Here is a 12,518-nt window from a genome sequence, read left to right as displayed (position 1 = left end):
ACCTGGATAATTTTTAACATAGGCATCACTATATGTGATGCTGCAGTATGATCACATTCACTCATTACTGCAAGCTCCTTGCATATAGATGTGTATAACATTTATAAAACTGAGTGTTTGGGGCTGATTATATTATAAGAACGAACGCTGCTGTTTCCTAGGCAACCGTTCCCACACAAACAAATACCCAAAAGCACCTGCGTCATCGCATCAGCCATTTATATGTTTAATGATGTGCCTGGAACAGTCTGGATTGTTGCCAATCAAAGATTGTCACTTTAATAGTTCTGTGTAAGCAGGATATTGAGCTGCTGTTTTCGAAGCCAGGCCCGGAGATGAGCGGGCAACTCCTGTTCGCGATGCATGACCTCTCAGGCTATCAGTGCCCAGGAACCCACTGGTCACAGTTGATCATGCTCGCTGATGCCCTCCAGCGATGCCCTTGCCCGAGTTGATGTCGTCAGTGGGTGGTAGCCTTGTCTGCATGGGCAAGCACCAGCCCCTCTGTGCTGGAAACTCCAGTGCCTGCCACCATCTTGGGGGGTGGGGGTGGCAGGGACAATCTGCTCCTTGTCAACCCTGAAAGGAACAGTTTGAAAGAATAAATCTATCTTTCATGTTCTGGTGTCCAGGGCTCTTCCATGGTGGAGCCCACTTGCCCCTTCTGGAAGCTGATACACATCAACTGACTGAATGTACCAGCCTCCAGACCTGGTCCTATATGGGCTGGGAAAGGTGGAGCTCCCAGTCCTGGCCCTGCCCCTCAGCGGTCTGTAGCCTTGTAAAGAGCAATTGGAGGCTTCACCCTTTACAAGCTTGATTGGGCAGTGTCAGTTTAGGTCAGGACTTGACATATCCAAGTCCCTGCCAATTCCCGATCCGTTCTGTCAGATTTCCGTTGGAGTTACATTAGGCCCAACAAGCTGGTGAATTTTTAGTTCCAGACTTAGGCTGGCTCTCCAGTGCAGTGCAGGGGGCATGCTACACTGTTGGAGGCCCTTTGGATGAGATGTTAAACTGAGGCCCTGTTCCATTGGTTGTTTCAGGTTTTGTGGTACAATTGGAAGAGGGGCAGGGAGTTCTCCCGGTGTCCTGTCCAATATTGGTTCATTCTGTACATGCACTGCCTCTTGAGGTTCTGAGCGAGAAAGTTCCAATACTGAGAGCCAAGCACACCAGTACCCCAAAAGACTGTGGCTGCTGGGAGAAATGGAGATTTCAAGACTGAGATCGATAGATTTGTTGGGTAAGGATATCAAGGGATATGGATCAAAGGCAGGAAAATAGAGTTGGGGTGCAGACCAGCCCTGATCTAATTGAATGGCGGAGCATGCCCAAGGGGCTGAATGGTCGAGTCCTGTTCCTAATGTTACTACAAACTCCATCTGCCACTCACTTTGTCTAGGTCCCTTAGTAACTTCCTGCTCCTATCTACTCTACTTACTGTACTGTGCCTCCTCATGTAGCGTCATCTGCAAACTTGGATATACAACTCTCTATTCCTTCATCCAAGTCATTAATAAGTATGGTGAAAAGCTGAGGCCCCAGTTGAGATCCCTGGAACACGACATGTCACATTCCACCAATCAGAGAACGTTCCCTTTATCCCCACTCTGTGTCTCCTAGCTCCCAACCAATTACTGACCAACTGTGTTGCAAGGCTATCTCTAATTCCTTGTGATTTTTTGCTAATAATCTCTTGTATCAAACTTCATCAAATATCTTCTGAAAGTCCATATAGATAACATGCATAGACATTCCCCTAGCCACCATGCTAGTAACCTCCTCTAAGGGGCAGTGGGAGAAGGAATATCAGGGCCTGTATCTACATTCATCCAGCTCTGTCCTACTGTGGGGCCCAGTAACTCATATCACGGTCAGGCTCAGTAACCCCTCATACTGGTGGAACATGACAAGTGATGTTCCCCAGGGATCTCAACTGGGGCCTCAGCTTTCCACCATATTTATTAATGACTGACTGTAACCCCTCACACTCATACACTATTTAAACAAAATTTATTTTTAAAGCTTACAGAAATAGCTATCAAAATATTAAGGACTGAGGTGACGCACAATGACTCAGCAACTAACAGCCTAGAGCAGATGTGCGTTGACACAGTTTCAGTTCAGGTTTTCTTCCCCAGGTGACCTGCCGGTTGACCACGAGCTCTAACTCTCTGCACATGCCTTCCTCTTTTTCTTGGAACTTACCTGATTATTTTGTTCCCCCTTCCCACGTGCCACGTGCCTTCACTGGCTGAGGGTTCAGGGTGGGTTACTGCCAGCGTTGCTGTCGGGGCCCATTCCTCCAAGGTATGAGAGCAGTGCCCAGGATGACTCTGTCTCTCTCTTTACCCACCTCGCCTACTGGCCAATCAGAGAGGCACGGTTGCGATTGGAATTCACTAATCAGGGGGTCCGACTCATTGCATCCTACCGTTCAGTGCCACCTCCCAGAACACCCCATCTCGTTGCACGCGTGCCTTACATTGTTTGCCAATTAAAAAAACAGATTATCTGGACATCATCACATTGCTGTTTTTGGGAGCTTGATGTGTGCAAATTGGCTGCCGCATTTCCGAAATTACAACAGTGACTCCACTTCGAAAGTACTTCATTGGCCGTAAAACACTTTGGGACATCCTGAGGTGAAAGGTGCTATAGAAATGCAAGTCTTTCTTTCTTTGCCAGTCTGTGTTTTGGCTGCGATGTGGGAGTTTAGATTAAATTAAATAAACAGCAGGGGAGATTACACAATGACATTCATGTGAGCCTGAAGTCTGGGAGAGCACTTCATGAGCCCAAGGCAGGTTTATCCGCCAGTTCCAGCCTGTCACTGCAGCTTAGTTACATGTAGCATGAAGCAGGATTAGCCACACGTTCTCACGCACTAGCACGGTGTGGGCAAGTGTTGGTTTGCAATCAAGGCTCTTTTCTTTCTGTGACCAGCAGAGTGTGGTTAAAAAATGAACATTTCCTCCTAAATGCTGCACATCAGCAAATCTTACAATGAGTTTAACAGTTAGCACAACTGAATCATTTCCAGAGTCTGTGAGCACTTTTGTTTAAAAAGTATAACTCGCCTGCCTGTTCTGCTGAACACCTGAGGCAGCTGGATTAACATCAGTAGGGACACCGTCAGTGAAAAAGTGCGCTGGGGGAGAGGGGTTACCCAGTGACAGTGTGAGGGAGCTGGATTAACATCAGTAGGGACACCGTCAGTGACACAGGGCGCTGGGGGAGAGGGGTTACCGAGTGACAGTGTGAGGGAGCTGGATTAACATCAGTAGGGACACCGTCAGTGACACAGTGCGCTGGGGGAGAGAGGTTACTGAGTGACAGTGTGAGGGAGCTGGATTAACATCAGTAGGGACACTGTCAGTGACACAGTGCGCTGGGGGAGAGGGGTTACTGAGTGACAGTGTGAGGGAGCTGGATTAACATCAGTAGGGACACTGTCAGTGACACAGTGCGCTGGGGGAGAGGGGTTACCCAGTGACAGTGTGAGGGAGCTGGATTAACATCAGTAGGGACACCGTCAGTGACACAGTGCGCTGGGGGAGAGGGGTTACCCAGTGACAGTGTGAGGGAGCTGGATTAACATCAGTAGGGACACCGTCAGTGACACAGTGCGCTGGGGGAGAGGGGTTACCCAGTGACAGTGTGAGGGAGCTGGATTAACATCAGTAGGAACACCGTCAGTGACACAGTGCGCTGGGGGAGAGGGGTTACCCAGTGACAGTGTGAGGGAGCTGGATTAACATCAGTAGGGACACCGTCAGTGACACAGTGCGCTGGGGGAGAGGGGTTACCCAGTGACAGTGTGAGGGAGCTGGATTAACATCAGTAGGAACACCGTCAGTGACACAGTGCGCTGGGGGAGAGGGGTTACCCAGTGACAGTGTGAGGGAGCTGGATTAACATCAGTAGGGACACCGTCAGTGACACAGGGCGCTGGGGGAGAGGGGTTACCCAGTGACAGTGTGAGGGAGCTGGATTAACATCAGTAGGGACACCGTCAGTGACACAGTGCGCTGGGGGAGAGGGGTTACCCAGTGACAGTGTGAGGGAGCTGGATTAACATCAGTAGGGACACCGTCAGTGACACAGTGCGCTGGGGGAGAGGTTACTGAGTGACAGTGTGAGGGAGCTGGATTAACATCAGTAGGGACACCGTCAGTGACACAGTGCGCTGGGGGAGAGGGGTTACCGAGTGACAGTGTGAGGGAGCTGGATTAACATCAGTAGAGACACCGTCAGTGACACAGTGCGCTGGGGGAGAGGGGTTACCCAGTGACAGTGTGAGGGAGCTGGATTAACATCAGTAGGGACACCGTCAGTGACACAGTGCGCTGGGAGAGAGGGGTTACCCAGTGACAGTGTGAAGGAGCTGGATTAACATCAGTAGGGACACCGTCAGTGACACAGTGCGCTGGGGGAGAGGGGTTACCCAGTGACAGTGTGAAGGAGCTGGATTAACATCAGTAGGGACACCGTCAGTGACACAGTGCGCTGGGGGAGAGGGGTTACTGAGTGACAGTGTGAAGGAGCTGGATTAACATCAGTAGGGACACCGTCAGTGACACAGTGCGCTGGGAGAGAGGGGTTACCCAGTGACAGTGTGAAGGAGCTGGATTAACATCAGTAGGGACACCGTCAGTGACACAGTGCGCTGGGAGAGAGGGGTTACCCAGTGACAGTGAGGGAGCTGGATTAACATCAGTAGGGACACCGTCAGTGACACAGTGCGCTGGGAGAGAGGGGTTACCCAGTGACAGTGAGGGAGCTGGATTAACATCAGTAGGGACACTGTCAGTGACACAGGGCGCTGGGGGAGAGGGGTTACCGAGTGACAGTGTGAGGGAGCTGGATTAACATCAGTAGGGACACTGTCAGTGACACAGTGCGCTGGGGGAGAGGTTACTGAGTGACAGTGTGAAGGAGCTGGATTAACATCAGTAGGGACACCGTCAGTGACACAGTGCGCTGGGGGAGAGGGGTTACTGAGTGACAGTGTGAGGGAGCTGGATTAACATCAGTAGGGACACCGTCAGTGAAAAAGTGCGCTGGGGGAGAGGGGTTACTGAGTGACAGTGTGAGGGAGCTGGATTAACATCAGTAGGGACACCGTCAGTGACACAGTGCGCTGGGGGAGAGGGGTTACTGAGTGACAGTGTGAGGGAGCTGGATTAACATCAGTAGGGACACCGTCAGTGACACAGTGCGCTGGGGGAGAGGGGTTACCCAGTGACAGTGTGAGGGAGCTGGATTAACATCAGTAGGGACACCGTCAGTGACACAGTGCGCTGGGGGAGAGGGGTTACCCAGTGACAGTGTGAGGGAGCTGGATTAACATCAGTAGGGACACCGTCAGTGACACAGTGCGCTGGGGGAGAGGGGTTACCCAGTGACAGTGTGAGGGAGCTGGATTAACATCAGTAGGGACACCGTCAGTGGCACAGGGCGCTGGGGGAGAGGGGTTACCGAGTGACAGTGTGAGGGAGCTGGATTAACATCAGTAGGGACACCGTCAGTGACACAGGGCGCTGGGGGAGAGGGGTTACCGAGTGACAGTGTGAGGGAGCTGGATTAACATCAGTAGGGACACCGTCAGTGACACAGGGCGCTGGGGGAGAGGTTACCGAGTGACAGTGTGAGGGAGCTGGATTAACATTAGTAGGGACACCGTCAGTGACACAGTGCGCTGGGGGAGAGGTTACTGAGTGACAGTGTGAGGGAGCTGGATTAACATCAGTAGGGACACCATCAGTGACACAGTGCACTGGGGGAGAGGGGTTACCGAGTGACAGTGTGAGGGAGCTGGATTAACATCAGTAGGGACACCGTCAGTGACACAGTGCGCTGGGGGAGAGGAGTTACTGAGTGACAGTGTGAGGGAGCTGGATTAACAGCAATAGAGATACAGTCAGTGACACAGTGCGCTGGGGGAGAGGTTACTGAGTGACAGTGTGAGGGAGCTGGATTAACATCAGTAGGGACACCGTCAGTGACACAGGGCGCTGGGGGAGAGGGGTTACTGAGTGACAGTGTGAGGGAGCTGGATTAACATCAGTAGAGATACAGTCAGTTACACAGGGCGCTGGGGGAAGAGGGGCTACTGGGTGACAGTGTGAGGGAGCTGGATTAACATCAGTAGAGATACAGACAGTAACACACTGCGCTGGGGGAGAGGTTACTGAGTGACAGTGTGAAGGAGCTGGATTAACATCAGTAGAGATACAGTCAGTAACACAGGGCTCTGGGGGAGAGGGGTTACTGAGTGACAGTGTGAGGGAGCTGGATTAACATCAGTAGAGATACAGTCAGTAACACAGGGCACTGGGGGGATGGGTTACTGAGTGACAGTGTGAGGGAGCTGGATTAACATCAGTAGAGATACATTCAGTAACACAGGGCTCTGGGGGAGAGGGGTTACTGAGTGACAGTGTGAGGGAGCTGGATTAACATCAGTAGGGACACCGTCAGTGACACAGTGCGCTGGGGGAGAGGGGTTGCCGAGTGACAGTGTGAGGGAGCTGGATTAACAGCAATAGAGATACAGTCAGTGACACAGTGCGCTGGGGGAGAGGTTACTGAGTGACAGTGTGAGGGAGCTGGATTAACATCAGTAGGGACACCGTCAGTGACACAGGGCGCTGGGGGAGAGGGGTTACCCAGTGACAGTGTGAGGGAGCTGGATTAACATCAGTAGAGATACAGTCAGTTACACAGGGCGCTGGGGAAGAGGGGTTACTGAGTGACAGTGTGAGGGAGCTGGATTAACATCAGTAGAGATACAGTCAGTAACACAGGGCTCTGGGGGAGAGGGGTTACTGAGTGACAGTGTGAGGGTGCTGGATTAACATCAGTAGAGATACAGTCAGTAACACAGGGCACTGGGGGGATGGGTTACTGAGTGACTGTGTGAGGGAGCTGGATTAACATCAGTAGAGATACATTCAGTAACACAGGGCTCTGGGGCAGAGGGGTTACTGAGTGACAGTGTGAGGGAGCTGGATTAACATCAGTAGAGATACAGTCAGTAACACAGGGCTCTGGGGGAGAGGGGTTACTGAGTGACAGTGTGAGGGAGCTGGATTAACATCAGTAGAGATACAGTCAGTAACACAGGGCTCTGGGGGAGAGGGGTTACTGAGTGACAGTGTGAGGGAGCTGGATTAACATCAGTAGAGATACATTCAGTAACACACTGCGCTGGGGGAGAGGTTACCGGGTGACAGTGTGAGGGAGCTGAATTAACATCAGTAGGGACACCGTCAGTGACACAGTGCGCTGGGGGACAGGTTACTGAGTGACAGTGTGAGGGAGCTGGATTAACATCAGTAGGGACACCGTCAGTGACACAGTGCGCTGGGGGAGAGGGGTTACTGAGTGACAGTGTGAGGGAGCTGGATTAACATCAGTAGGGACACCGTCAGTGACACAGTGCGCTGGGGGAGAGGGGTTACTGAGTGACAGTGTGAGGGAGCTGGATTAACATCAGTAGAGATACAGTCAGTAACACAGGGCTCTGGGGGAGAGGGGTTACTGAGTGACAGTGTGAGGGAGCTGGATTAACATCAGTAGAGATACAGTCAGTAACACAGGGCTCTGGGGGAGAGGGGTTACTGAGTGACAGTGTGAGGGAGCTGGATTAACATCAGTAGAGATACATTCAGTAACACACTGCGCTGGGGGAGAGGTTACCGGGTGACAATGTGAGGGAGCTGAATTAATATCAGTAGAGACACCGGGGGGAATTTTAACCCAAAAAACAAGTGAATGGGGAGATTAAAGTGTTAAAAATCTGAATCCCAACCTGCTTTTACTGGAGACGGGAGGCCAACCCGCTCCCAGGAGGTGGGTTGGCACTTTAAATATTATAATGAGGCTCCGTGCCTCATTTTGAAGCACCATTTTAAATTTAACTCTGGGCGAACAGGGTTCCTGCGCCTCGGGGAACCCGACAGCTAAAGGGAAGCGAAGACTGCTGGATCCAGGAGGTAAGTGCCTTTCCACAAAGTTCTGTTCTGAGCATTGCTACATTATTAACACTTGATTTAGTTGAAATGTTGAAATACAAGGAATGATTCCGTGATCCAGCGCTCCAGCTGGCAAGCAGTCCTCACCGGGAAGTACATCCTGGAAAAACACAGACTGTACCTCCTGGGAGGTTATTCCCTCTTGCCACTGTCCTTCAGATCTGGGTAGATGTGATGGAAGGAGTAAAGGTTGCTGCACGTGACAATCTCACAGCTCATTTTCACAGGGATTTAACCTACGGGGTAGATTTTCCTTAAGCTGTCGGGAAGGAGGCGGGACTTCAACTTTCGGGTTTTAGTCCCGCCTACATCGGCGTCCGGCCAATCCGCGCGATTTTCCCTTGATTGACCTTGTTGAGCCCGCCCAGCGGGCTCGGCAGGCCAATTAAGGGCCACCCGGCAACAGGTGACGTCACAGACTGACATTTCATCTGTCAAGAGTTCTTGACAGATGAAATATCAGCGTTTCACAACTGTTTGAAGCTGTCAAACACTGACAGTCTGACTTCTAACCTGAGTCCTTCTACACAGACTCAGTTAGAAGTCTCACCGGCAATGAAAGCTGAAGGTTGTCACTTTTGACAGCTCGCAGCCATTCAGCTTTCAGTTCCGGCTGAGTGATGGACTCCTGACGCCTAGAGGAAGAAAGGCTGTAAAAATAAGTACAGGTAATTTAAACTTCTTTACACACTTTAGACACACCAAACACACTTACCTTTGCACTCATGCACCCATCACTCACCTGAACACCGACATCGCGACCCCTCCAAGTCCTTCAACCCGATGGCCCGCCTGCTCTAACCTGGCGTGGTTTGGAGCCGTCGGGAATCCCACACGACACCCCTCAAAATAGGGATTAGGCTAAAAACTGCCTGTTAACAGGCAGTTAATTGGCACTAATCCCTTCCCGCCTCGGGTCGGCAGGTCCCAGTGCGGGGCGGGTACTCGCCTCCCCTGAAACTTACGTGGAGGCGGGTTTTGGGCGGGATGGTGTCGGGACCCCCGATTTCGGGATTTCCCCCCCCCCCTCAACACGCCTGAAACCCCGCCTGACGGCTTGAGGAAAATCTACCCCTACATGTCTGACCAGGGCAAATATTGCCTCACTTCAAAAAACCTTTCTCTGTGAATTCTGTTTTCATCAGAGTGAGGGACATTAGTGCTGGGGAATGGAACGCATTCTTTTTCAGGCACACCGTATCAAGCACTTCCAGGCCAGGTACAGCACGGGTTGGATAAAAGCCATGATTTTGTGACTACAATGGAACATCTATGCCAGCAGCGGGGAAGGGGCTTATCTCATCAAATGTTGCAAGGCAAAGCCGTCCCCTTTCATTTCCATATCACTTTTTATGCACAGGAAGGCTGGCTTGGTAAGTGCAAAACTTGGCAAGCCAGCAGCTCTTCAAGGGCTGCTGCTTGCCATTAAAGGGGAGCTTAGTACCGCGAAGGAGTACCGTACCCGTGAGGAAGTTGAGCATCGTTTCCCTGCCAAAATGCGCGCGATGAGGGCATTGGGGAAGGTTTTGCCATTTAGCCCTAATCCTTGGAGGTCCTACAGGAAACTCTTTTTTATCTGGCACCGATGGGCCGACGTGGTGCCGGTTCATCAAAAATTCCGGATAACCGAGAGCTATAGTTAAAAGATACGGAGAGCTGAGAGCTCCGTATAAAGCAACAAATCCTGTTGCTTAGCAACAGGTGCAGAACAATGGCCACAAGTTCCTAGCGTCTCTGTAGCTTAGCAACAGCTGCAGCCACACCCATTGCACAGCAACAGATCGAGGAAGGCAAGTAATATGAAGTAAAACTTACCTGAACCTACTCCTGAATTTTGCCGGATAACCAAGATTTCTGGTTATTTAGGTGCTGGTAAATCGAGAGTTTCCTGTATTTGCAGCAAAAGAGAGTGGTCCCCTTTGAAGCTGAATGCCACCCACCTGCTAAAGCAGAAGCCCAAGCTGTCTGGATGGGGGTAGTGGAGCGAGCAAATCTAATCTCCCAGGTCTATCATATCTGGAAGCGAATGTGCAGGAGATTTGCTGGTATCAAAGTGCTGAGCTGAGTATACTCCTTCTGGTTTGGTTGCTGGCTGTTCCCCCATAGAGGATGTGATATCACTGTCAATGTTTCTGCTATGCACCTTCGGGGAAATAACATTTTAAAATATTCATTCTTGGGATATGGGTGTCGCCAGCAAGGCCGGCATTTATTTCCCATCCCAAGTTGCCCTTAGGAAGGTGGTGGTGAGCCTTCTTCTTGAACTGCAGCAGTCTGTGTGGTGAAGGTACTCCCACAGTGCTGTTAGGGAGGAAGTTCCAGGAATTTGACCCAGCGACGTTGAAATAACAGCAATATAAGCCCAAGTCTTGGCGGGTGACTGGGAGAGGAACTTGGAGGTGGTGGTGTTCCCGTGCACCTGCTGCCCTTGTCCTTCTCGGTGGTGGAGGTCACGGGTTTGGGAAGTGCTGTCGAAGAAGACCATTTACCCATTCATGGGCCACTAGGTGGAGGGCACAATAACAGAGGGGCTCAGTAATACCTTGCCCACGGCAGTTCAAAGTTCACCTGGCAAAGAGTATTGCCAGCAGAAACACCATATCAAACCTAATTTGCGTAGTCCTTGCCCTGGGAGGAAGTGGTGTGGGCACAGGGGTGCTGTTTGGCATGCACAGTTAGTTTCTAACGTCTTCCTAAATGTGTTCTGCTTACAGGCAAAAGCTGCAAACAATCACCGAGCGAGGATCCATGACAGGCAAGGGATCATTCATTCTTATGTAGCTCACCCGGGTCGAGGAGATGGCCCTTGCACTTTTCAGCCCTTAAATTGTGAAGGGATTGGCAGGGGCAAGTTTGTAGGTGTGGTGCTACCACTGGGCAGGTGTCCTCCAGGATGGGACAGGCTCGATGGACCATCTGGTCTTTTCCTGTTCTTTTTTTGTATATTCATGTGTTTGTATTTATTATAATCCTTCTCACACTTACTTACTTAATCCTCCCTGAAGCTATGGTTGTGAAGCAGCTGCTTAAGTCACAAATGTCGTAGGATCTTGCCTCTTTTTTGGTGATGCATTGGAACTTCTTTACTCAGAGTGGTGAGAATGTGGAACTTGCTACCGCGTGGAGCAGTTGAGGCGATTAGCATAGATGCATTTAAGGGGAAAGCTAGATAAACACATGAGGCAACAAGGAATAGAAGGATGTGTTGATAGGGTGAGATGAAGTAAGGTGGGAGGAGGCTCGTGTGGAGCATAAACATCGGCACAGACCTGTTGGGCCGAATGGCCTGTTCCTGTGCTGTACATTCTATGTAATTCTTTGTAAATCTTCTCCCTGTCTGTCATCTTCCCCCTTGTCACCGCAAACGTGCAATCATCTTCAGGCACTTCTCTGCAAGCATCAACATACACGACTTATTCGCGCCACCTCATCAAAGTTACTTCCAAACCTTGCCAAAAACAATGTCTGCACGCAATGCAAATGTCATGTAACCGTAATTTCAACCAAAAGACTCTTCATGCAAGTGTGCTCATAAACCTGGCCTCAAACTTCACCTACATGCTACCTGAACCATAGAGGTTTACAGCCCATCATGTCAGTATTGGCTCTTTGCTAGAATAATCCAAAGCGAATCCCACTGCCCCGTGCTCCTGAATCTTCCTCTGCTTCAAATATTTATCCAATTTTCCTTTAACGGATGCGATGGTCTCGGCCTCCACCACTCCCTGTGGCAAAGCATCCCGTGCTCCAACAACCCTCTGAGTAAAGAAATCTCTCCTAACCGCTCCGCTCATTCTCAGTGACAATTTTAAATTGTTGACTCCTTGTCACTGGCTCCCCAAGCAGAGGAAATAGTCTTTCCCTATCAAACCTTTCATAATTTCAAAACCTCTATTAAATCTCCTCTTGGTCATCTCTGCTTCAGTGGAAACAATCCCAGTATCTCAAATCTCTCCTCATAACTATAGCTTCCCGCCACTGGTATCGTCCTGGTGAATCTACGCTGTACAATCTCTATGGCTTAAATTTCTATAATGGGGCACCCAAAACTGCACACAATACTCTGTCTGTGGCTTAACCAATGCTTTGTACAAATTTATCATGAATGCTTTAATCTTGTGCTCTATACTGCTATCCATAAAACCCAAAGTGCTGTTGAGTCATTTTTATGGCTTTATCTACCTACACTTAACACTTTGAGAGTTATGTACTTGAACCCTGAAGTCTCTCTGCTCACCTTCCCATTGAGTGTGTACTCTCACTCCTGATGTTCCCTCCCAAAATTTATTCCATCACAGTTACTCTCATCAGATCACATCTGCCACCTGTCTGCCCGTTCCTGCTGGAAGTCCATTACAGTCCTCCTCGGTATTTGCTGACTGCTAATAAAACGAAAATTCTGTTTTGCAGCTCAATGTTGAGAAATAGGTTAGAAATTTGGGAACCTGGAGAGAGAAAGAGGAAGAGGTGATTACA

General features: G+C 50.2%; 1 protein-coding gene across 4 annotated transcripts in view; it reads right to left on the bottom strand.

Moving 5' to 3' along the window:
* Positions 1-212: 212 nt before the first annotated feature.
* LOC147101493 (uncharacterized) overlaps positions 213-12,518 on the bottom strand; it is a 49,530-nt gene continuing 37,224 nt past the window's right edge. For 2 of the 4 annotated variants that reach the window (XR_015073482.1, XR_015073485.1), the window contains one exon: positions 213-579. The gene's annotated coding sequence lies outside the window, so the exon portion shown is untranslated. Of the gene's footprint in view, positions 580-2,211; positions 2,477-12,279; positions 12,488-12,518 lie in introns of those variants that run through there. The other 2 variants (XR_015073483.1, XR_015073484.1) reach the window with 2 other exon arrangements.

This window comes from Somniosus microcephalus, chromosome 24, assembly GCF_052327205.1.
Source record: "Somniosus microcephalus isolate GS21.2 chromosome 24, FLI_Smic_1.0, whole genome shotgun sequence".
Classification (NCBI taxonomy): domain Eukaryota; kingdom Metazoa; phylum Chordata; class Chondrichthyes; order Squaliformes; family Somniosidae; genus Somniosus; species Somniosus microcephalus.
Note: the sequence above shows the minus strand (reverse complement) of the source record. Positions and strands in the feature narration are given on the sequence as shown.